The sequence below is a fragment of the Orbicella faveolata genome, unplaced genomic scaffold (genome assembly GCF_042242905.1).
Source record: "Orbicella faveolata isolate gen_17 unplaced genomic scaffold, um_ofav_v1 contig_3, whole genome shotgun sequence".
Classification (NCBI taxonomy): Eukaryota; Metazoa; Cnidaria; class Anthozoa; order Scleractinia; family Merulinidae; genus Orbicella; species Orbicella faveolata.
Genome location: NW_028301558.1, coordinates 4,237,495 through 4,259,715, shown reverse-complemented (window position 1 = coordinate 4,259,715; position 22,221 = coordinate 4,237,495). Strand labels below are relative to the sequence as shown.

Sequence of the window (22,221 nt, the reverse complement as noted above, 5' to 3'; positions counted from 1 at the left end):
ACTGGAAAAGTACACGTTTTCATGGGCCACAATACGGCTGGATTCCTCTGGACTATAAACCTTCACCTGCCTTTAGATCCGTATTTAAAAATCAACTTAAAAGCGAACTTCGAAGGCATCTTTCTTCCCTCAAAAGCCGCTCAAACTAATCGAAACTGAAAGCTTAGGTGAAGTCCAGTTTGTGATTGACAGCTGTCGCTTCGTTAGCCAATCAAATTATTTGAACAGTTCTAACAAGGATTGTGATTGGCTTATTTTAGCGTACTTTATCAGAGAACAGTGCACGGCTGGCGCCACTTTTGTTCGTTTGTAAAATAAAGTTTGGTTTGAAAATTCAGCCAAATGCGTGGGGAAATTATCGGATTCTTAATCATAAAACAAATAAAGAAGCCTCGACTGTGCTCTGTTCTGTTGCAAAGCACTTAGGAAGCGGTAGAGCACTCAAGAAGTAGGGAAAAACACTCGACTACGTCTCGTGTTTTCCCCTACACTTCTTTCGTGCTCTACCGCTTCCTGCGTGCTTTACAACAGAACAGAGCACAGTCGAGGCTTCTTTATTTGTTAATTACAGAATAACAAGACGACGTGTTCAGAATTAAACTATACAAATATATATCTACATATCTGAGCCACATCTGCGTAGGAGGCTAGCCGCAAGAGTTAAGTTATAGCTGTCATCAGGAGTCCTGATCGGGGAGGGAGACCGTAAGCGCGCGGCATTTCTAGTATTGGGACTGTCCCTATGATATGGGACAATTTCTCTATTTTTAGAACAAATTGGACCATCGTGTGCGGTACACGCGCGTGCATGCTGCGAGGATTTTTGCGGATGTAGCGCTGGGAAATGGCGTCCGGAGGGTGGGGGAGTTATAGGTCTGAGGGGCCTTATAATAAGCGGAGTTTTGCGGTATACATTAATTAAATGATACGTAGAGCGGGTAAAGAATAATCTGAAGAAAATGTTAAATGTTACTCCGACTACGTCAATTAATAGGTAAAGTTCTATGGATGCAAATCCAGGATGTTGTCTACTCTATGAATTCTCTTGTCAATCTCAAGAAGCAGAGTGACACTGTTGATCACTTGCTGAATAATATCCACCTATGGTCGGTGAAGAGAACAATAAAATCAATCTCTTCCCACTCAAGTTAAAGAAGAAAAGAATGTCCTTCACTCAGAGCCAGAGTTTGCGGTTCGTTATGTCCAATGCTCATGACATGATGAACATGTCATTTTCGTAGAGTTTGTACTGGTTCATATTTGGTCGCACGAGCCAGTAGAGTCCATTCTTAATTCATACTGTATGAATTTCATTTTGTCACAAGAATAATCTTTTTCAAGGCTTTTTTCAAGGCTTTTTTCAAGGCTTTTTTCAAGGCTTTTTCCAGAGACCTAGAGAAACTATTCTTGAGTAAGAATGCAATCAATTCTCGCAATATGTAAATGCCTTGAATTGACCGTGGAGATGAGAGAGAAAGGTTCAAAGTAGATACAGAATAGGAGTTTTTTTAAATAGAAATTCATAGTTCCCTATGAATTTCTTCAGTATGTCAAGCGCATTTGATCAGAAGAGAAACGATTTCCCTTCGCCAGAGAAACTGTTTTATTTATTTGGAATTTCGTCTCAATACTTCTGAATTTTTTATCTTGTTAGTCATCACCTCATACTTACCTCTGTCAGCTGTAGTTTGTGTTTGTTACTGATGCACACTACGTCTGTGTTTTGTGGATCAACTAAAAATATAAAGTGAAAGTACAAATGTGCTGTTGGAGAATTAAAATAGTGAAGGGATGGTCGTCTTACTGAATTGCACGAAAGACCGCTTGCTTTTTCCGCCATGTCAAAGGGTTGAGAAACTCCGAGTTTGTAACACAGAGTTTCTATGAGAACCGAGAGCAAATAGTAAGTTCCTAACGTCTTGGTAATATCCAAACTTTGTAAAGGCAAAACGGTTTTGTTTCTGATTCTCGAATATTGTCGGCTTTTCAAGGACAATATTCACACTTTGTTAATTTTTTTTTTTCTGATTCTTAAACCGTATTAGCGGCTTTTTTCAAGTACAAGATGAAAAAGCGAAAATTTACCGCTTAATCTCAGTCTCATATGCAAGTGCTATCTTGATTGGCAGCACGTCTATTATTCCCTGAAACCTTTTGTCCTTGAAAAATAGATGTAGGTAATTTAAAACTAGCGCACTATCACGCTCTAGTTCTGTTAAAAACTTTATAGTCCTGAAGCTGATCACGCGATTTGTTAGTGGAAATGTTCAGGGCAAACCCTGCTCACTCTACATCACCTTGATAACTCACAAGATGGTGGTGCGAGGACTGTTTCTACCAAGAAAGAATCTACGACTCAATTAGAATGTAGATTTACGTGTAGTCCCCCTTTTTAGATCATCACTGGAAAAGTTGAAAATTTACATGGACATGTCAATTTAAATTTACAGCATGTAAATATTGATTTACATTCTTTGTAAATTACAATTTACATGTTAGGGTTTTGTAAAATAAATTTACAGGAAAGTTACAGCTTTTAGTACAGCATGTAAATGTTCTGTAAATAGTGATTTACATTGTCTTTGTCGACAATGATCATTTGAAGAACATGTAAAAACCTGTAAAATATTTTACGCACTTTTACAGTATCTGCCTTTGTAAAAAACATGTAAATTGCTTTGCTAAACCATGTAAGAAACATGTAAATAATTCAAGCGAATGCTGTAAAAAGTCTGGAAATGTTATGTTTGTAACCCTGTAAAAACCATGTAAATGAAAAAAGGGGGCCTGTAAGAAAGATATAAAAACCATGTAAATGAAAAAAGGCGGCCGGTAAGAAACATGTAAAAACCATGTAAATGAAAAAAGGGGGCCTGTAAGAAACATGTAAATGAAACAAGGGGGCCTGTAAGAAACATGTAAAAACAATGTAAATGAAAGAAAGGGAGCCTGTAAGAAACATGTAAAAACCATGTAAATAGAAAACCTAGAAGTTGCACGGGTGCAGTGGGGGACTGTAAATAGCCTGTTAAAAACATGTAAATTAAAAAGGGGGACCATGCAAAGGCTGTGAAAACAATTTAAATGAGCTAATGGGGGCTTTTCGAAAAACTGTTAAAACCACGTTAATGTAAAATGGAGACTCTTAGAAAAAAAAGATCTAAATTTAAGAGAAGGCCTGCCTAAACCCTGCAAAAACCATGTAACGGAAAAGTGGGCTTATTTAATATAACTCTGGTGTAATGGTTCAACCAACGGAGACTGTTGAAATGATGTAAATTCCAAGTTACCGACAGGTTCGCTATCCTCTTGTAAACGGTTGGTTGGATTTTGCAAAGAAATAAATGAAAAGTTACCCCAGCCAGGTTAAACTTGGGGGACGGGGGGGGGGGGGGGGGAGAGAGAGGAAGGGTTGTCTCGGGTAACCGAGAACATATAAATGGGACCTTTTAAAGGCGCGTAAAGTTAAAACGTAACACCGCCCTAAAGCTCCGTAAACCTACCGTGAAGCCTCCATTAAGGTGCCTTTTACGTTGAAGCATTTGAACTTCTCTAAAATCCAAGCGTGTGCTATAGTGTGCTTTAAATTGAAGTTGGGTTAGAGGGTATGCACCAAACTAAATCGCTGCATTGATCGACACCGCACGAAGCTGTCTTCTTGTGAACTTTCCGCGCATCCACAACGACAAAATAAAACTAGAATTGTTACTGCACATGCAGGCGTCCCAAGCTTACGCCTCTAGAAAAGGGAAAAATTAATTCTCGGACACGTACGTATTTATTCATGAAGGACCATGAAAGCGTTACGTGTTGTGTGAGTTCAAGACGGAAAGAGCCCCGGTGACCGAGTTTGAACTGACGCGAGTTAGGTTAGGCAGGGAACCATAAGGGACACGGCCGGCCCAACGACCGTTTTCTCTCGAATGCTTTGAAACGCTGTTTTAGGCTATCTGGTGTACTTTCAAAGCTCTGTAGGTTAATTTTAGGTAGCGCAAAAAAAAATATATCTGTTCGGTTATTCTAGAGGAGCTTGTGTATCTCGTACTTATTAGGGCTTTTTTGTCCATTTCCCGAAAACGTTAGGACTTATCGCCTTTCCGAAAATGATAGCTGACTTTTTTTCGGTACCCAAAATGACATTTTGTTTTTTTGTTTTGGTTTGGTTTTTTTTTGTGATTGCTTTCATTGCCGTCACTGTTATCCCAGTCCCTTTATAAGAGCGTACCGGCCTTGTGATTGCCCGATCTCCAACAAACAGGAATCAGCGGTCTTCATGTTAGGTACCAGGTCCTCTCGGTTCTCCCGCCATGTTCGGCAGTTCGTTGGAACTTGCATCGAACTCGAGCTCTGTTTCAGCGGGCCAAAATCCACTCTACCTTCGCTTCGTCATCGTGCACAGTTTCAAGGCAAAGTTTTCCGTTACCCAGAAGCTGAAGATAGCGATTACAGGCAACAACAACAACAGGTAAGCAAGTCTTGCATAAATTGAACGAGCAGAGTAAAGTAACGTCAAGATACGTATACATTTCGTTTTGTCTTTGGTTGTGAATGTGTCATTATCAAGGAGAAGTTACATTGCTTGTGGAATCGACTTTGTTGATGTTTACCTGCTGTGCATAAAGGGCTTTATTATCTGTTCTTATCTGTTCTCGATAACCGAGTAAGAGCATGCGACATTTGTTATTGGCTTATATGCACCTTATGATTCCTTCTGATGCATTCTCTTGTAAGGTTATGTTGCCCTCTGATGTGAATGCTAGTAAGCTAAAATGTAATGTGCCATCTTCAGCAGAGAAATTTCTCTTATGCTAGTGTAAGTATTCTGAAGTTACTCAAGTGTCTACAGTTGTACCTACATGCAAGTTACAATATGCTACACAACTGTGCATGGACATTGCACCCACTGGTGCTGATAGTAAGTTAAATGTTGTGAAATTTTCTTTCACAAAAAAAACACTACGATACTTTATAAAGAGGTATACATGTACCTCAAACTGTCATGAAAACTACACAGGACTTGAAAAAAAAAAGGAAGAGTAACTTGCCCAGGCAGGAAAATCTACTTGTCTTGGACGACACAGTATAGTCAATCGATTATTTCATAACAATCAATAGGAATTAGTCAATGATATCAGAAATCAATAAAAGGATTCGTCATGAGTAATCGATTGTGATCAAATTTTCAATAAGCATTATCAATTTTGCTGATACTAGCTTATCTTTTAAGCAACATTTAATAAGAAAGAAATGAACAAAAGATATAAAGTGAAATATGAAATCATGAATACAATTGCATAAAAACATAACATTGTATCTTGTAAACAGACTATTTTGCTGGCATACATGTATTGGGGACTATGTTTTAGGGGTCTTTGGTAGTGCCTTTGAAATCTACATAAAAAAGTTACAATCAAACATTGTGTTGAGGGACACAATTTTTCTACAGTTTATGTGAACTAACAAACAGAGGCCAACTTTCAATTGATTCTCTAATGACTGATAAATTTGGTAAAATCAAATTGATAACTTGAAACTTCTCTAGCATGTGAGTATGAATTTCTTTCAGTTGATTGATAGCACTGATAACACTTACATTAATTTCAATTTATTGATTTATATCAATTTATGGATCAATTTCAATCGATTGCCTTACCCTGGGATGACCAGACAGCATTTTAGAGACCTGTTACAGCTGTACATTTTACTTGTACGAAATTGGGCTCTTACCAAATACATGCAGGTTTCATGTGTCATGCATCTGTTCATTCATCTGTAGCAGGGCAGGAAAAAAAATTGTAAGTCACTTGCCCAGTGGGCCAGTCAATTTCAGTTTTCGCTTGCCCCCATTTAAATATTAGTTGCCAGTGTGGTGGCCAGTAAGGAAATCAGAGGACAAATGCGAATGAAGTACGCTCAGATTCCTAACTAATTCTTGCTTTCAACCTAATAATTAACTAATCTTTAGGTCTTAAGTTTTGAAATGGAATGACTGGAAATTATCATTTATCAAGCTTGCATTTTTAGTGAGACTCACAAGACTACTGAGGCTACATTGTAATTTCACTTGCCCACTGGGCCACTGAACTTCTATTTTCACTTGCCCAAGAGCAAAATTTACTTGGCTGAGTAAATCAGATCTGGTTTTTTCCTGCCCTGAGTAGATCACAGATAACACCAAAATGTGGTAAAAACAAAACATATTCACATAAGCCATTACCAGAGTGTGTCACAGAATCTGTGAATTTTTCAGGTGTGTGTCACTGATGTACTTACCACATTTTGATGTCTTCTGCCATCTATTACTGAACAGATGCACAACATCATAGAATCTATCTGCTTCATAATACATAACAAAGAAACAAAAACAAACATTTATGACATCAGCTGTACCTTTGTCCACCAATAGAGCATACGTACATGTAAGAAACAATCAAATTGTACCTGCAAATAACTTGACTTATTATTTAAACATTGTTTGATAGGAGTTTGATTTATTGTGCATGAATATTACAATGTAGAAGATAGTGAACATTGAATATTTAGTGCCACACATTTTGAGTTTAGTTCTTCTACATCCTCTGACATTCAGTGCCTTCCAATCAGAGATGCAAAGTTTTTGTCACACAGTAGCTACAGATGTAGATTAAGATCTGTTTGATTGATGAATATTCAGGGCTCAAAATAATGGCCGGTCAACGGGCAATGTCTGGCCAGAATGGTCACTTGACTGGCCAAAAACTTCACTCGTCAGTCATGTTGACCAGTCATGTCATGTTGAGATGGTCACGTTGTTCATTCTTGAATAAACAATCAAATCCCCAACTGTAAATCTGAGAGTTTTTACTCTCTCTTTTATTATGACCTCTAATGAAAACATACACCAATGCATACATGTATCTGTTCGAACGGCTAAAGACCATTCGCTTGCTGTTTATCATGCGTTCAAGATTGATAGGAATGCCATTCGAGTGACTGAGGTTAATATTAAGCCAATTTTTAAACAGTCTAGCAGTGACTGGAACAAATAAACTGTATTTGTGGGTTTAATTTGGCTCACATTACATGTACTTGATTTTTGCATAAATATCCTGACCGGTCAGAAACGAGACGTGACCGAGCTAAAATTACTTTGGCCAGTCAACATGACCGGCTACAGTCTGATTTCAAAGGTCACCGTATACATTGGAATGACAAGAAACAAAATAATAACTCCAATGTAAAATTCAGTGATTGATATCATACACAGAATTTGCTGATTCATATTCAGACATAACTTATCTTATTTAACGAAATGTTTTATGTTACTTGTAGGATGAAGTAAAATTGAGAGTGGTCAATACATGCATACTCCTTGGCATTGATGCTTGATCAGGAAAAAATCAGCCACTGAGAAGTCTACAGTACTTATGACTCTATAAGGGGTCCAAGGCCCATTTCTTGAAGGCCCTGGAAACTTTTCGGGCCCACAAAGCCATCTTTAATTGAGCTGTGTCTAAAAACTAGGAGCTGTATATGCCTGAAACTTCTTGTGTGAAGGAAACCTCTGTTCATATTGAGAATAAGCGATTAAAACAGCTCTGTAAACATAAGATTTCAGATTTTGGTATGGCTTTCTGGGTGCGAAAACTTTTTGGGACCTTCGAGAAATGGGTCCCTGGTGCATTACAGTCTAACATGGTGACCTTCAACACTTTGATATGCTCTGGCAGCTTTCTGGCATAAATTCAACCACTTTAAACATTATTTTTTAGTGCTTTGAAGTATCACTTACACTGTACCTGTGTTAGTGAATTAGCATCAGATTTAAATATCTTAGATTACTAGGTTCATACTTATTGTTCAATACAGCAGCTATAAGATTTCATCATAAAAAGAAAAGGCTATGTTTACATACATGTAGTACCATGATGTGTTATGGGAACTATGGTACTGATAGGCCTTTCAATTTCAACAGGCCCCTATGAATTTTTTTTTTTACAGTGCAGTTTTTTATCACAAAAAGAAAAAGTAAAATTTTGAATATTGTTTACAGTGAACGTTTTGTCAGGGGTCCAAAATGTTTGTACTGTTTGGATTCCGTACAGTTTTGGAAAAAGAAGGAAACTGTGACTTTGTAAACATAGCCTAAAAGATGTCAGAAGCCTTGTTTTATGTTATGCAATGTAGTATTCCTTTGGCATGAATGTTTTTATGATGAATTTAAAATGTCAATCTCTATCTTGTGGTAAATGTTTTTTCTCCCTATTTTCTGTTATTTCAAACAAGAACAATTCACTCTATGAAAAAAGTTGATCAATACTTCACACTTACATTGCAGTAATTTTCATAATAAGGTAAAGGTAAAGTCTGCATACGAGCCACATGGCCCAACAGGCTGGAGCTTATCCCGCTTTCTGTAGCAGGAAGCGACTAGGACTATTTCTACTCCCCCTGGATGAGATGCCAGTCCATTGCGGGGTTACCCAACCATTAAATTCGCTGCTACTCACTTATACACCTGGGTGGAGAGACACTGAGAGTAAAGTGTGTTGCCCAACAACACAACAGAATGTACCCGCCTAGAGCTTGAACCCGGATCGCTCGATCAGGGGTTGAGCGCACTACATGTAACTACGAGGCCATCGTGCCTCCCCCATTTTTCATTGTTAAGGCTAATTTAATCCTACATTAATTACTTAGTAAGAAAAAACAGTTTATTCATTCATTTTATGACAAAGGTATTATCATTACATTACATTTGACTTAGTGGATTTAGTATATATTTAAGAGAGGTATCCATTCGCAAACAATTTTAATTTAGTAATACACCTAAATTGCAAAATTTTTACTAGTTGTAGCTGATAACAGTATAGTTCTTAATCATTTTATTATTTATGAATTAAATAGAGCTGAATATGACATGGTTTCGCACAATCTTGAAAAGGTCTTGAATTTTAGTAGTCTTCTTGAAAAGTGCTTGAATTTGGTTAAAGGAGCTCAGTCATGGTATTTTAAAATATTTTGGCCATGCACAAAATTACATTTAAGTCGTCTTGTTATGAATAGATAGAAAAGAAAACATGTTTTATTTGTTGCAATGTATACACTGTAAACCTTATTCATGGCATATAAAAACTATTTGAATTTTACTGAGTTTTTTCTGATTGCAATAAATTTCTGATTCTGTATAAATTTGCATATTTTCTACTATTATAATTAAGGTCAACAGATTTGATTACAATAAAACAGTACATTCCATGCATTTTTCCTCAAGTGATTATTTACACATCATTTATTGCACAGGGTTTCTGCCTCCCTTTTTCGATTTTCATGTTATTTACAGGCTCCCTTTTTCAATTTACAGGTTATTTGCAGGCTCCCTTTTTCAATTTACAGGTTATTTACAGGCTCCCTTTTTCAGTTTACATGTTATTTACAGGTTCCCTTTTTCGATTTCCATGTTATTTACAGGCTCCCTTTTTCCATTTACATGCTCTTTACAGGCTCCCTTTTTCTATTTCCATGTTATTTACAGGCTCCCTTTTTCGATTTACATGTTATTTACAGGCTCCCTTTTTCGATTTACATGTTATTTACAGGCTCCCTTTTTCGATTTACATGTTATTTACAGGCTCCCTTCTTCGATTTATATGTTATTTACAGACTCCCGTTTTCGATTTACATGTTATTTACAGGCTCCCTTTTTTGATTTACATGTTATTTACAGGCTCCCTTTTTCGATTTACATGTTCTTTATGGGCTCCTTTTTTGATTTCCATGTTATTTACAGACTCCCTTTTTCAATTTACAGGTTATTTACAGGCTCCCTTTTTCGATTTACATGTTATTTACAGGTTCTCTTCTTCGATTTACATGTTATTTACAGGCTCCTGTTTTCATTTTCCATGTTATTTATAGCCTCCTTTTTTTTATTTACATGTTGTTTACAGCCTTCCCTTTTTTATTTACATGTTATTTACAGTATTATGGCACCCTCCCTGTATTAAATTTACATGTTATTTACGGGTTTCCAGGTTGAATCACAAGAAATTTACAGGCTATTTACAGTATTTGCAGTAACAGTTTACATGTTATTTACATGATCTTAGCCCTTTGCTTTGAAACATTTACAGTGTTTTCTTCATCATTTACATGTTTCACTTAAAATATTTACATGTTATTTACATGAAACCTCCAAAACATGTAAAAGGGGAAAAATCATGTAAATTATTCTTTACAGTCTTTTTTTGATTATTTACATGTTAATTACATGTTATTTACATACTCTGTAAATTTTCAACTTTTCCAGTGCATTGAGCAATAGGTGAAAGCAAGCGCGAGAGAAAAAATTGAAGATTGCGCGAGGACAAGAAAGCGAGAAAGAAGAGCGACCTTCTCGTTTTCGCCCTCTTGTCCTCTCATGCCCGCCCTTTTTCCTCTTGCGCTTTCAGTTTTGCGTCACGCGCCAGCTCGGTTTCGGTCTGAAGTGTAGGCTGAGTAGTGTAAGTAGTCCTTACACGTATTGTAAATGTATGTAGTCGTTACATGTAAACGGGTGTTAAAATCCAGGGCTATTTACAGCCCCGTTCCCTGAGCCCTTGTCCTCCTTTCGAATACAGTAGTAAATCACCTTGGGAACGAGGTTAGGCTATGTAGTCCGTGTTTTTGTTGTACATAGTTTTCAACTTTATAGTTTATTAGTTGCCACAGCTGTTACTAGTTGCCACAGTTATTGTGTGCTCTTCTTATAGTAATGTTTTGTATTCATATATAACTTTAACTATTTTAGACTTCCTTCATAGCATAGAAATAGCGTTTTTCCTATTCTTTTTTTTCTTGTGTGTGCATTTGCACTTCAGTTTTCTTGCTGACCTGTATTTTATTTCTACTTAATGCTGATGTTAACTGGCTGTCTGGCTCCGCTAGCCCCAATGGTTATTCCAGGCAGCTTAGTAGTACTCTAATTTTTACTTTTAATATTTTCATTGAACATTGTAATTTTTCTTTAGCAAGAGTGAGTACAAATAAAGATTAATTGATTGATTACAAGCTTTGATAATCGAGCCTTAACTTGCACTTCAAGTCCTGTACCAATATCATGTGGTGAAATCGTCAAAAATCCGTTTTTTGAGCTCCACATGAACTTGTTTCCTTTTAGTGTTAGGCATCCTTCTATGGCCGACAGAAGCAGGCTGTATTGTCTAAAAGCCTTCTCGATATTGCCTCTAGGCTGAGTTATGACGAATTTCATGTGATCAATGAAGTTAACAAATATACGACATTGTCTGTCTGCGGTAAACCAGATGAACCGACCCTTAGGCCAGTCACGTGACAGCTGTGGCGGGAAGGATTCCGGGTTCAAGCCATAATCAAGAAGAGCAAGCTTCTTTTGTTGCCATGGCAGCGATAGATAGGATTCCCCGAAGGCACCTGTTCCGTGAAGTGAAAAAAACAAACTCTAAACAATTCTTGTTGATATGTAATATACATGGATAGTTCTTCAGATTATGTTAGACACGAAATCCTACATACATTATGATCCTTGCCTAGACAAAGAGGTGAAAGATGTTAGAGACAAGTACTTCAAAGTTTGACTTTTTACGTGTTGCAAACCTACATCTTGAAAATAGAACTATTCCGCGGTTGTAATTTTGAAACTTTTTTCTGCCAGCGACTAACACTTGAATCTAAAGCACGTTGAAAAAGTGGTACAGTTCCTTCAGTACAAGATATTTTGAAGGCGTTTCTCGCTGGATCGAGTAACAGGTCATAGTGTGACCTCTGAAGAATACGCTCGTACATTGTTTGCGGGAACAATCTTTTGTAAGTGAAAGAGAAGCCTTTTGCAGCAATTTCTGCGATGACTGTTGTCTGAAAGTGATACTTACTGTAATATTTCTAACCCTGCACATCACCAGACCTGAATTAGCTATAGTGTATACGTATTACTCTGTACTACTCGGTATCAGATTGTATTTAGAATGTGGGATTTAATACTCCGCTCCCGGCCCGAGTCGTCCCACTATGTACGTTCTCAATTTTGCTCTTTTACATGAGACAAATGTCATAAAATGCGCCATAATTAAGTGTCTAAAAGCTTTTAGTATAAATCTGCTAACGTTCTATCACGAATGCCGTTCGCTGATTGGCTACGCTACTCACTATCTATTCTGCGATAGATAGTGGGTAGCGTAGTGTGTGCTTGGTTACAAAATGACGACCGCTTCTTGGCGTTTTCGAAGCGTCTTTGAAGAGGATTTAGGTACAGTTTTGAACGACTACTAGATTTATACTAAAACAATTAGATTATTCGCTCTCGAATTCTATGTGTGATAGTTGATTCGGGCTGACGAATTCATGAAATAAATATTGTTCTTAAATCTTACCCTCAATAGAGTTCAGAGTTTTCACTAGACTATCATGTGAGCAACATCCAATAGCTCTCCTGCTGGACATCCGGGAATCAAGCGGTATCCTTGTATATTTCTACTGATACTCGGTCTACAAGACAGCACGTTTGCTCCGTGAAGCTTTCCACCTTTTATCTGCTCCCAGTTCAAGTTCACCTCTGACCTCAATCTCTTCATCTCGTCAATTTGATGAACCTCGCCAATAACAGGCTCAATAAGCTCACTGAACAGATCGAAACATTCTTCATCGCCCGCCAGCAATCCCGCGGAGTTCGGGATTGAAATGCAATTTGCCGACAGATTATGTTGGCTAGACTCGATAAGATTATCAATGTCATAACCCTTTGAAGTACACTTGTCTTTCAGTATGGAGAACATATCAGGTGTCAGAAGTTTTCCCGTGATAGTTGGGTTGTTCGTAAGATTTGGAAAGTTAGTCGGTCGCGTTTCTTCCGGCGGTAACAATAGTCGAGTGCCAGCATTGCACCCGCCCCCTGAGCGGCGTCAGCTCCAAGTAAAGGGTAATGATTATCTGCAAAGTCTTTTAAGCTTTGAATTAAAACTGCCATCATTCCTCGCAGTTTTGCACAATGAAGCAAGACGTCCAAGCAACGTCACAATCATAACAAGGCAATTTGACATCACTGATTACGACATATTAGAATGGAATCAAATTGTCTGAAAATTGGCGAAGCTATTTAGAGATATCGAGGAAAAATCGAAGAAGTTATAATTTCGCGATTTAGTAACGGAATACCTCTAAAGTAGATTAAAGTTTCCTTCTTAGTCTCATTCTGAATTAGAGGAAGAGAGAGGCCCATTACAGCAGAAGATTGAAAACAGCACACTTTGCTCCATGAAAGAGCCATGAAAATTGTTGAATTTGAGATGAAGCTCGAGCAAGATTCCAAGATTTCGTAATCAATCACAGAAAATGCATCAGCCAAAAGGTACTGTTCCGATTATTCTAACATAAACAAAGTCATTTAACGCGGGAAATTTTTGCGTGCGTTTTCAATGCGCGCGCTCTTTGCTGCGGATGACCGAGAGAAGTCTGAGAACTGAACTTTAAAGTCAGCCATGTTTTTTGATGTACCTGTTCCAGCTCGTTCTAGCTTGCCTTCTGTGATTCTGATTTTTTGCTGTTTTTAATGAAGACTTAAAATTGGCCGGCAGTTGTGCGTTGAGAAGGTGTTAGTACCCATACCGCGCAAGGATGATGGTGAGTGCCCATATTCTTTTGAATATTAAAGAGATACAAGTCATAGGGCCAAGAGAACCAAGAGGTCAACGAATGCAAGTGACATCGAGGTATCCTTGTCTTCCTAACAGTAACTTGTCATGGCTTCGCTTAGTTTCCATGCTCTATAAAGTGAACAAGAGTGTAAATTAAGTTGGGCGTCTTACAGCTCAGTTCACCCGGAAGATCTTTGTTTTTTCAAATTACTCTCCAGCACCACGTTTTCCTACAATGATGACCACCCCGCCCCCACCCCCGCCCCCACCCCCGCCCCCACCCCCGCCCCGTTGTACTTAGGGATTGGCCTAAGAAGTGGAAGGAGGGATTGAAAGCAAAAAAACCTGCCATGTGGTGGATATAGATGTATATTTGACATAACACAATACCATCGCGCCTCTGCTCACGGACACTTCTAAGTTCCCTGGCCTTTCAGTATTCATATTAAAGAGGTTAAAGTCTGTCGGTGTACATTGAATACCAAACTGAGTTCCATTTTCAAATCACTTCAAGAGGTTCTCAGAATTTATGTAACTTAGGTTGCTGGACTTATTTGTGTGGAGAAGAAGATAAATTGGTGTAATGTTATTCTGACAAGACAAAACATTACTGAATTTTAATTCAAACAAAACATTAGCATGTTGGTTATGAAACTTTGTTATTTTTATCTTGAGCTTCATTAGTTTGAGACTGGATGATAACAATTACAGCCTTTTCACACTATTTTGCTGCTATTACAGTCTCAGGGGTGGGGTACTCCTTTATATGGGCTATATAATTATGTGTACATATGAGTGGCTCTGAAGGGTGTGGTTTTTTAGCTGTTTTGGTTAAAAATAGGGTTTCGATTTTGGCCATTTTGGTCTCCAAAAGGGTATGGCTTTTACACTCTAGTCAAGCTACTTTTTAAACTAATTATTAGGCAGGTTTGATGCAGGGTATTGATTTAAGGGTCAGGTTTTAAATAGGGTATCAAATTTTTGGTCAGGTCATTAGGGTAGGGAAAATTGCAGATTTTGGTCTTAAATAGGGTATGGGTTTTGGGAAGTGGACCGCACACCCCCACCCAATTTTTCTAGGAATACCTCCCCCAGGATTACAGTCAACTCTCACCATATGGACACCCTGCTGTTACAGACACTGCTATTATGGGCAGAAGCTACATCCCTGGCCGAAGCTACAAAGAAATGTATGGATTGCAAAACAGCTCTCATTACTACAGACTCCCGCCATTATGGAATTGCAAACACTTCAGGAGGTCCCAGACTAACACTTTTATCGTTCTTCTCTTGTTACAACAGATAGCTTTGATGTATTGAATGACATAATGAAATAATTATTATTCTGCAGTCTTTACTGGTTTGCACATGCTTTTGACCTATATTATTCGATTAATGAAATATCAACAAAAGTAAATGTGTTTTAAAAGAAACTGGAAATCTCATAAAAGTATACCATTACATAACACTTCATAACTGAAAAATTGGGTCATTTTCAATACTCCCTGCTATTGCAGACTCCCTGTTACAGACACTAAATGACAGTTCTGAGGGTGTCTGCTATAATGAGAGTTGACTGTACTCAGCTAGTGTAGGTAATGTATGCTAATCAGTATTTTTCTAGATGCGTGGAGATGTGTGAGTGCCATACTTCTAGTTCAACCTTGACTGGTCTTATTACTGAATAAGGCATGGATAACTATGATATAAACTTTCATGCCATGTAACTGTTCGAAGAAACTTTATTTGATTTTGGTCTTAAACAATACCTCCACTTTAGATACTACCAATAATCATAATATAGTAATTATTGGATGCTAACAATACTGACACATCATCAGCATAGTCTGGCAATTAGCACAAAAATTACTGTATTATTATTTAGCAATCCTACATATCTACTGAATCTTTAGGGCTGATTTAATTAGAGGGTATGTACTGCAATTATCAGTTGAGTGAGGTGTGAACGAGCTTTGGTGACAAAGTTTTGGCCTTAAATGTATGCTATTGTCATGGGAAACTGTCCTCATTTTCAGTGGTAACCATATTTACAGCCATGCGTCGCCTACAATTTTGTGCACTTTGCTGCTAATAACATTAAAGGCTGAAAAGTTACCACTGGGTATGGAGCCAGTTGCCCATGACAACAACATGTTTTAACTGCTAAACCTGGTTACCAAACTTCTGTTGTGCCTTACTCAACTGATAATCGTAGTACACTACTTTGTTGTATGCAAAAGGTACAATTGCCAAGCCTGCAACAAATCAAGCCTACAACTTGGTTGCGATTTTCACCTAGTCCATGCACTACAATCATACCATTGACTATGCTGAGTGATATAAGGTGTACAAAAGTAAATTTTTGCATTGTGAGCAGCATGCTGCAAATGCAACAAATTGGCATTCAGTGGAGAAATGTTTAGAGTAACAATTCTACTCTTACATGTCTACATATTAAATACTGTGGGTCTTTTAAGAAGAAACAGTACTGCTCCTATTTATTTCAAGTCATTTCTATTATTATTTTGCACCAGTGCATATTGCTAACAATTTTTTCAGGACAAAATAGATTTTGTGGACACGGAAAAATCTACAAAACCTAAAATGTACCAAGAACCTTGCTGCATCCTTTATAGATCACACGACTGTTTTCAATGGGCACTTTTATATATGATTACTTCAATTAAGGCTTGCAAGGAGATGTTATGATTTACAATGCAAGCAATGCATGTAAAAAAACTGATCGAGACAGGATATGAAGCTGAAAATCAACTACTGTAACTTACTATGGTCAGATTTTCCAAGCATTAATGACTAGAATTTGCCTGTCAGATCAGATCCATCAGCAGAAACATTATGCTGAATGGATTGAGCTAGAAATGTGACTTAGCTTTTCATTTCTTTAACTGGTCATGCAACAACAAATGTTGTGGACTGCAAGTTATGGAAACATGTTGCACAAGTGGACATAAGATTATTACTTCAGAGTTGAAAGAAAAATTCTGTCCATATTACTTGACATAGAAGCATACATCATTGCTAGTTGATAATTAAATAATTATGCTTCTTCTTTTTTCATCTTGTGTTGTGATATGATTATCATAATTACTGCAAATATTGTTTGGTACACTAGATACATGACTGTATTCCCAGAAACATTCCCACAGAAAGCTCAAAGGGTCCCAGTGGCCGCAAGTGCTCTTATCACCCCCCCTCCCCCCCTGGTGAGGAGATACAATGTATGCCTGTCACACATCCATATGGCATGGGCCTATCCAGCAGGGTGCCATGTCAACACAGAATAGACCAATTTTGATATATTAAAATTCAGCCTAAAACAATACACCTCAGCTCAAGGCTCTGGTAATGAACCCCACAAACTCTGTAGTTATTCCCCAGAGCCTCGTGCCGAAGTCTATTGTTTTAATAACTGTTTATGATTATTCTTCTGCAAATTAAACAGAGAGAAAAAGTAGGATGGCATAAACTGGGAAAACAGTACACATTGTATGTCATTGCAGTCAAAACCATGAAAAAGATGAATTTAGATTCTGAAGAATTGTTCATTTTTTCACTTAATTTTTCCCAGCTTTTGATTGCTATTAGAATGATCATAGGAATGCAAGCACACATTTAACCCTTCTGTGTGAGCCTGGCAACCTTAAAATATTAATCCCTTTTCGGAATGCTGAGAATAATTGACAGTTTGTCAAGTCAACAATATCTTGCAGAAAATGATCCCACATATTCTTGTCATTTGTCTTTAGTTAACAACTGCATCATGCTGTATGGAAGATGGGTGCATATATATGTTAACATTGTTAAGAAGAAGATAGATGTTGACTCACTAACCTAATGTGACATTTTTTCAGCTTTAAAAAGTCAGGATATTGAGCTGGGTGGCACCCACTCCTTCAACTCATCTTCAAAGCTGTGGTTTACACAGTCCAAAGACGCCATCTTATCTCTTAGACGTCCAGGCATAACATCATATATGTGACGTCTGTTACCTTGAGCCACACGATGTGGCTTGTAGTAGTCTCGGTAACCAGGGCACTCAGGTGAGATACATGCAGGTCCACAATGGAATTTAACAAAGGGAAAATCTCTTTTGTGAATGCCATCGACCATTGAAAACACTTGCGTCAGCACATCTGATGGTTTCATTCCATACTTGCTGCAGAAAGTAAAGAAATCATGCACTGTTGTTAAATTGAATGTAGTTTACCCAATTGTGTTGTTTTAGAAAATGCCCCCCCCCCTTTTTTTTCTGTGTGTCTCCATGAATTTCAGGACAGCTTCATACTTTCTTTAAAAAGAATGGATGGAGAGCCCCACCCCTCGGAATATTATAATGACCTCTCATTGACCTGTTACTTCCTGGAACTGCACATTGTGTTTCTACAGTGTAGCTGCTTGCCAAATGTGTTTTGGCTCTCCTGTCCTCACTCCCCCCCCCCCCCCTGTCAACACATCCTACAAAAACATGACATTCCTATAATATGACTGATTGGATGGGTAGTGATGTTTTGCTCAACTGTTCATCATATAAAAAGCAGAGTACACTAAACCTGACTACTAAGTGCTGTCAGACTCACCTTGTTCTTTTACTCTGTACACAACACAGCTGAACAGCTGAGCAGGGAGAGAGGGCAGAAGAGGGAATGAATCTTTAGTGGTCATCTGCCTTGCCTAGGCGAGTGGCAGGAGAGGGAGGAGAGGGTGTCATATCATTAACTACTCATTAACTGCTTTTATGCTGGGTGGACACTAATCATGGTTGTTATGTTATTTTATGTCAATGGTACATATATGCTTTAGTATCTTGTATCAAAAATCGTTGGATGTTGTCCTTCAGTAGCATTTTAAATGAACTGACAAATTTCAATTGAGGTCTTACACTACTGTAAAATTGATATTAAAATCTTTTAAAAATCCAAGCTTTCACCAATCTACCGCATCATCAGGGATGATGATGCCATAGATCAGCAAAAGCTTGGATTTTTAAAAGATTTTAAAAGACTTTAATATCAATTTTACAGTAGTGTAAGGCCTCAGTTGAACTTTTGCCAGCTTCAGTATCTTGTATGTTAGTTACTATTCTGGAGATTGTATCAGTGAATGAACCTTTCAATGTCAGTTCCATAAGCAAGTGTCACCAAAAGGTGCTTCCTCTACTACCAATACTTGGCTACACCTCTGAGATACATCCTCAGTTGAACCATCATTTTTTTAAACCTCCCGAAAACTAGAACCAAAAGTTGTTTCCCTTTTTTTTCCTCAGTCGAACACTGTAATTTTACCCCCAATTTCTCAAACTATCCGATTTTCCGAACCAATTGTCGTTTCCCTTGGAGGTTTGAAAAATCGGGATTCCACTGTATTGTTAATATTAAGTTTATACATGAAGCATTAGATAGCATGTTTTAGTAGTCTACATTTTGGCCCTTTCTCTTGGTCAGTATTCTTACTTAATTTTATGTCTGAAACCTGTTTACATTAATACACTGTACCTGGAGCTTATTGTCACTTCAATCATTCCTTCTTCCTTCAAAATCCTCAGTCTGTATGCTTGCTTGTAGTCTTGCGACGGCCTCATCCAGAACATGGCAGCATCTCTATACAGAACAGGTTGGCCATTTGGATATTCAAGCATGCTGTTCTTGTGGGCACGAGATAGTAGGCGATGGAACAGGGGTTCTGGAAGAAACCTCTTAAAAAACACGTAGAACTTCTTATCTGTGTTATCATCTTGCCATATTGGTGGCATGCAGCCATCTGTAGCCATTGGTAGCAGGGATGGAACAAAGTGAGTTGGCTGGTTTTGATCATCATCTTGGTTACACATTTCCACCCTCCTGTTTGATAAAGGGCAGATCAAATCATATTCCTCGAGGAATCCAGTCAGGGCTTCAGTTTCTTGCTCTGCAGTAGAGATGATTCTTGCCAGCAGTGATTTAGTCAGCTTTCCTTCTTCTTGCAGACTTTTCCAGTCACGTTTGAAGCCTCTTTCCTGGATTATTTGTGGTGGTGGCATGACAAGCTGGATGATGATATCAACCAGTATCTCAGGCTTGAGAAGAACCCACCTGGACAACTCTGGATCTTTGTCAAGGTATATTACCAGGCCTTTTTCATGGAAGTACTTCAAGGTTTCTTCAGACCAGTTGGTGCAAATAAAAGTTCCAAATGCTGTTGGAAACTCTTCAAGCGTCACACAGAACTTGGCATTCTTGTTTTCTCTTAGACTAATAATCTCGTCCTGAATTTGGATCCATGATAGAGGTATGTTGCGACCTATAGTTCCCCTGCGTTCCTATGCAACTGTCATGATTTTCTTTTGCAGACTTTGAACTCCAGGGTCATTTTGACCTTGAGAGTTTTCAACCGGAAAGAAGATTAACTTGTCCACATCGTTCTCGATAATTTCATCACAGTAGAGATGCCAAAGGTCTCTCTTCAGATAGTCATTTGTCTCCTCCATCAAAATTTTGTCATTGTTTCCTCTATGTGTTCCAACAAGGAGGATTGGAGTTTTGAGTGGCACATGGCTACAGACAGATTCAAACCACAGATGGAGTGTCTTGATTTTTGCATGTATGTCTTTGAAGCTATTTTCTGCAAACTCAGCCATGTTGAATACAATGGCATAAATGGCCTGGCTCCTCAGGAACATATGATGGTAGGCATGATACTCTTTATCTCCAGCAAAATCAAGGATCTTCAGTTTAAGGGAAGAGAACTTTTCGTTCAGGGCATTTCTTAAATATTTTTGATTCATTGCTGCTTTCTCTATACAAACTGCAGTGAAATTAGTTGAACCTTCATGGCCATTGCCAATATTGGTTACTGCAGATGCGATACAAAAGTATTCTTTGTGGACTGTATAACAGCAAAATACAAGGAATGTTATAACTCTGGTCACATCTAGAGGTAGCAAACCTCCAACACAGTAAAGGCAAATGATCACAAAAATGAATATTACTTTGTTACGCCACCAGGGTATGGATTTTACAATTCTTGGCACTGATTGAACTAACACAAGTAAATGGCAGAAGATAACCACTACCAATGTTAAGTGACCTGTTAACTTAGTCCTATTCGGATTATGCATCACCAATATTATAAAGCAAGTGAAAGTGAAGCCTATAATAACAGTTATCACGAAACGGCCAATGAAGATGATTTCTACAGGTCGCTGGTTCTTAAATTTTAGTTGTCCCGGATGGCGACACTTCCTGACGATCGCAAACGACTGCTGAAACCATCTTGAGTTTTTGCAAAGATAGAAAAACAGGGAACCCAATAGGGCAGAAAGAAATAAATCCTTGCTAAAACTATATGCACACATTCCTTTAAAAAGATAGTCTTCAGACAGAACAGAAATATATGCACCCATTAACAAGCCACGATAGTTGACAAAGAAACTCCATGCGATCGCTATCAGTCTTATGGGTTCCGAGTTAAAAATACCCCATATCGCAATGGGAAATGTCGACAAAACCACAGCTAAAAGAGTTATTCTTGGATCCCGGGTAGGATTCTTGGCTAGAGAGCATAGAAGAACAGATATCAATAGGATTACATACATCAAAGTTAGCCGAAGCCCCCATTGGGGATTGTTACCCAGCAATTTCGTGGACTCTTGAACAATTACATTGCCAGCTTTTCCAAAGACAGTTAACTGAACAAAGACATTTTTAAAGAATCGACTGAAGTTTCCAAATGTAAGATCCTTTAGCTTCAAGTTTTGCCACGTCTCGTTCACAAGACTTTGATCAATTCCTTGCGTTTTGGGTTGCTCGCGATCGAAAGGTTTTCCGGTGAGCGACTTCACCAGACTTGTTTTTCCAACCCCAGACTCTCCAAGAACCAAACACTGTCCTTGAAACACAAACTGCTTGCATGTTCTGTCTTCTTGATCTTCTGGTGCAGGCTGCAATCCCAGGTCCTGGAGCAATCGCTCGTAGGCCCTCCTTCCTTCTGGTAAACGACGATCAAGCTGTAACTGCACCATTATGTTGTTGTAAGTATCAAGACTCTCATCTTCTGTGACTTGTATACGCTGAAAGTCGAGGCACGCTTCGCGATCCATGAGTAAAGGAGAATGCTTTAAGATGTCGACCGCTTAGTTACTGCTTATTCGAGGCAGAGCAAATGCAGGGCTTTGTCCCAGATATACATCAGTGATGGCCCCAGTGATGTGGGTATCCCCGTGTTTTGGGTACCCCCGTACCCAAATCCCAAGTGTTTTGGGTATCCCCAGTAGGGATACCCAAAACACTGAAAGCGTTAAATACCACATACTGGGGCAAGTGAAATCATCCATAATTCTGCTCAAAAGCCATTTATATTCTTACGAAGCTTTGTCTCAATAACTAAAAGCTTTCTTAATCTTGATATAAACACATAACGTCGCTGAAAATAGTCGCAATTTATAACAGACTGTCTGATCCGAGTCCGCATTTATAACGACATACAAGACCGGATTCACGCGCCAAAGTTCGTTGTATGAACATGCGCTTAGTGCCTATCGATAACCCTTGAAATGCACGTCATTTTAAACAAGAAAGGCGCATTCTAAACCTCGGATAGT

The 22,221-nt window shown here is 38.3% G+C and overlaps 2 long non-coding RNA genes and 2 pseudogenes across 3 annotated transcripts; 1 reads left to right on the top strand and 3 right to left on the bottom strand.

Moving 5' to 3' along the window:
* Positions 1–1,002: 1,002 nt before the first annotated feature.
* Positions 1,003–12,958, bottom strand: LOC149106116 (creatine kinase M-type-like; annotated as a pseudogene).
* Positions 4,185–7,764, top strand: LOC149106117 (uncharacterized). The gene is made up of 2 exons (XR_016209722.1): positions 4,185–4,465; positions 7,312–7,764. It is a non-coding gene; the product is annotated as an uncharacterized LOC149106117 (long non-coding RNA).
* On the bottom strand, positions 5,586–6,314 carry LOC149106118 (uncharacterized). Its single transcript, XR_016209727.1, has 2 exons — positions 6,274–6,314; positions 5,586–5,770 (listed from the first exon to the last, which is right to left on the bottom strand). It is a non-coding gene; the product is annotated as an uncharacterized LOC149106118 (long non-coding RNA).
* A 4,519-nt stretch (positions 12,959–17,477) lies between the features above and the next one.
* On the bottom strand, positions 17,478–21,808 carry LOC110050801 (uncharacterized; annotated as a pseudogene). The gene is made up of 2 exons (XR_016209719.1): positions 19,139–21,808; positions 17,478–17,802 (listed from the first exon to the last, which is right to left on the bottom strand). The product of XR_016209719.1 is annotated as an uncharacterized LOC110050801 (transcript).
* Positions 21,809–22,221: the final 413 nt, after the last annotated feature.